Source organism: Callorhinus ursinus, unplaced genomic scaffold (assembly GCF_003265705.2).
Source record: "Callorhinus ursinus isolate GAN/ISIS: 27379988/994484 unplaced genomic scaffold, GSC_fseal_2.0 scaffold6, whole genome shotgun sequence".
NCBI classification, from domain to species: domain Eukaryota; kingdom Metazoa; phylum Chordata; class Mammalia; order Carnivora; family Otariidae; genus Callorhinus; species Callorhinus ursinus.
Window position 1 is genome coordinate 15,396,188 of NW_027397068.1, and position 4,138 is coordinate 15,400,325.

Sequence of the window (4,138 nt, forward strand, 5' to 3'; positions counted from 1 at the left end):
CTTGTTGGTGTATAGAAATGCAACTGATTTCTGTGGATTTTTATATCCTGTCACTTTACTGAATTCCTGTATGAGTTCTAGCAGTTTTGCAGTGGAGTCTTTTGGGCTTTCCACATAAAGTATCATATCATCTGCAAAGAATGAGAGCTTGACTTCTTCTTTGCCAATTCAGATGCTTTTATTTCTTTTTGTTGTCTCATTGCTCAGGCTAGGACTTCTAGTAGTATGTTGAACAGCAGTGGTGATAGTGGACATCCCTGCCGTGTTCCTGACCTTAGGGAAAAAGCTCTCAGTTTTTCCCCATTGAGTATGATATTCCCTTTGGGGTTTCATACATGGCTTTTATGATATTGAGGTATGTACCCTCTATCCCTACACTGTGAAGAGTTTTAATCAAGAAAGGATGCTGTACTTTGTCAAATGCTTTTTCTGCATCTATTGAGAGTATCATATGGTTCTTATTCTTTCTTTTATTAATGTATTGTATCACACTGATTGATTTGTGGATGTTGAGAAACCTTGCAACCCAGGAATAAATCCCACTTGGTCGTAGTGAATAATCCTTTTAATGTACTGTTGGATCCTAATGGCTAGTATTTTGGTGAGACTTTTTGCATCCATGTTCATCAGGGATATTTGTCTAGTTTTCCTTTATGATGGGATCTTTGTATGGTTTTGGGATCAAGGTAAAATGAGTTGGGAAGTCTTCCTTCCATTTCTATTCTTTGAAACAGCTTCAGAAGAATAGGTATTAAAGAATTCCCCAGGGAAGACATCGGGCCCTGGGCTCTTGTTTGTGGGAGATTTTTGTTTACTGCTTCAGTTTCCTTAATGGTTCTGGGTCTGTTCAGGTTTTCTATTTCTTCCTGGTTCAATTTTGGTAGTTTATACAATACTACGAATGCATCCATTTCTTCCAGATTATCAAATTTACTGGCATATAGTTGCTCATAATATGTTCTTATAATTGTACTTCTTTGGTGTTGGTTGTGATCTCTCCTCTTTCATTCATGATTTTATTTATTTGGGTCCTTTCTCTTTTCTTTTTGATAAGTATGGCCAGCGGTTTATCGATCTTATTTATTCTTTCAAAGAACCAGCTCCTAGTTTCGCTGATCTGTTCTACTATTCTTTTGGTTTGTATTTCATTGATTTCTGCTCTGATCTATATTATTTCTCTTCTCCTGTTGGTTTTAGGCTTTATTTGCTGTTCTTTACCCAGCTCCTTTAGATGTAAGGTTAGGTTGTCTATTTGAGACCTTACTTGTGTCTTGAGAGAGGCTTATATTGCTATATACATTCCTCTTAGGACTGCTTTTGCTGTATCCCGAAGATTTTGAACACTTGTGTTTTCATTTGTTTCCATGAATTTTTTTAATTCTTCTTTAATTTCCTGGTTGACCCATTGATTCTTTAGTAGGATGCTCTTTAGCCTCCATGTATTTGAGTTCTTTCTGAATTTCCTCTTGTGACTGAGTTCCAGTTTCAAAGCACTGTAGTCCGAAAATATGCAGGGAATGATCCCAATCTTTTGGTATTGGTTGAGACCTGATGTGTGACCCAGGATGTGATCTGTTCTGGAGAATGTTACATGTGTACTAGAGAAGAATGTGTATTCTGTTGCTTTGGGATGGAATATTCTGAATATATCTGTGAAGTCCATCTGGTGCAGTGTGTCATTTAAAACCTTTATTTCCCTGCTGATCTTTTGCTTAGATGATCTGTCCATTTCAGTGAGGGGGGTGTTAAAGTCCCCTACTGTTATTGTATTATTGTTGATGTGTTTCTTTGATTTTATTAATTGGCTTATATAATTGGCTGCTCCCATGTTAGGGGTATAGATATTTACAATTGTTAGATCTTCTTGTTGGGTAGACCCTTTAAGTACGATGTAGTGTCCTTCCTCATCTCTTATTATAGTCTTTGGTTTAAAATCTTATTTGTCTGATAGAAGGATTGCCACCCCAGTTTTCTTTTGATGTCCATTAACATGGTAAATCATTTTCCACCCCCTCACTTTAAACCTGGTGGTTTCTTTGGGTCTAAAATGAGTCTCTTGCAGACAGCATATCGATGGGTCTTGTTTTTTTATCCAATCTGATACCTTTGCCTTTTGATTGGGGCATTTAGCCCATTTACATTCAGGGTAACTATTGAAAAATATGAATTTAGTGCCATTGTATTGACTGTAAGGTGACTGTTACTGTATATTGTCTGTGTTCCTTTCTGGTCTATGTTACTTTTAGGCTCTTTCTTTGCTTAGAGGACCCCTTTCAATATTTCTTGAAGGGTTGGCTTGGTGTTCGCAAATTCTTTTAGTTTTTATTTGTCCTGTAAGCTTTTTATCTCTCCTTCTATTTTCAATGACAGTCTAGCTGGATATAGTATTCTTGGCTACATATTTTTCTCGTTTAGTGCTCTGAATAGATCATGCCAGTTGTTTCTGGCCTGCCAGGTCTCTGTGGATAGGTCTGCTGCCAATCTAATTTTTCTACCATTGTAGTTTACAGATCTCTTGTCCCAAGCTGCTTTCAGGATTTTCTTTGTCTCTGAGACTTGTGAGTTTTACTCTTAGATGTCAGGGTGTTGACCTATTTTTATTGATTTTGAGGGGGGTTCTCTGTGCCTCCTGGATTTTGATGCCTGTTTCCTTCCCCAAATTAGGAAGTTCTCCACTATAACTTGCTTCAATATACCCTCTGCCCCTCTCTCTCTTTCTTCTTCTTCTGGGACCCCAATTATTCTAATGTTGTTTTGCTTTATGGTATCACTTATCACTCAATTTCTTGCCTCGTGATCCAGTAGTTGTTTATCTCTCTTTTTTTCAGCTTCTTTATTCTCCATCATTTGGTCTTCTGTATAACTAATTCTCTCTTCTGCCTCATTTATCCTAGCAGTTAGAGCTTCCATTTTTGGTTGCACCTCATTAATACTCTTTTTTATTTCAACTTGGTTAAATTTTAGTTCTTTTATTCCTCCAGAAAGTGATTCTCTAGTACCTTCTCTGCTTTTTTCAAGCCCAACTAGTATCTTTATAATCGACATTCTGAACTCTAGTTCCAACATCTTACTAATGTCTATATTGATTAGGTCCCTGGCAGTTGGTACTGCTTCTTGTTCTTTTTTTTTGAGGTGAGTTTTTCCATCTTGTCATTTTGTCCAAAGGAGAATAGATGAATGAGAGAACAAAATGCTAACAGGGTAACAATGACTCCAGAAAAACATACACTAAACAAATAAGAGACTGAAACCAGGGGGAAATGAAAGGGGGGAACAAAAAAGAATATGATCCAACTGGTGAAAATAACAGAGCCACATAATAGATTTTGGGTGTATTTTGGTCTGTTAGAAGAAGTTGCCTCCCAAAATTTTAAAGAAAGAAAAACATATATAATACAAAAATCAGGGTAAATACGATGAAGGGATGGAATATAACTGTAAAGTGAAAAATAAAATAGATTTTAAAAAAAGGAATTGATAAAAGTTGGTTGAAAAAAGAATGAAAAAATTTAAAGAAAGAAATAGAATGTGATCAGGTGGAAGACTAGGACAATGTCATATACTAAATTTAGCGTATATATTGGTCTGTTAGAAGAAAGTGTTTCCCAAAATTTTAATGAAAGAAAAATTTATGTATATATACAAAAAATAAGGTTAAATACAATGAAGAGAGAGAATATGACTGTAAAAATGAAAAATTAAAAAAGATTTTAAAACAGTAATTGATATGATGTTGGTTGAAAAAGAAAAGAAGAAAATTCAACTAAAAATAGAAAAAGAAAAAAATTAAATTTAAAAAATTAAAAATATGGAATGCTTCACAAATTTGCATGTCATCCTTGTGCAGGGGTCATGCTAATCTTCTTTGCATCGTTCCAATTTTAGTATCTGTGCTGCCGAAGCGAGCACTAAATTAGTCTTTTTTAAAAAAGATTTATTTATTTGAGAGAGAGAGAGGGAGAGAGAGATATAGAGAGAGAGAGCATGAGTAAGGGGAGGGGCATAGGGTGGGGGGAGGGAGAGAATCTCAAGCATCCTCTGCGCTAAGCACAGAGCCCTGTGTGGGCTGATCCCACCACCCTGAGATCATAACATGAGCTGAAACTAAGAGTCAGACGCTCAACGTACTGAGTCACCC

The 4,138-nt window shown here is 36.1% G+C and overlaps 1 non-coding gene across 1 annotated transcript; it reads right to left on the reverse strand.

Annotated features, from left to right (window-relative positions):
• Positions 1-3,802: 3,802 nt before the first annotated feature.
• LOC112819503 (U6 spliceosomal RNA) lies at positions 3,803-3,909 on the reverse strand. The gene has a single exon (XR_003206876.1). It is a non-coding gene; the product is annotated as a U6 spliceosomal RNA (small nuclear RNA).
• Positions 3,910-4,138: the final 229 nt, after the last annotated feature.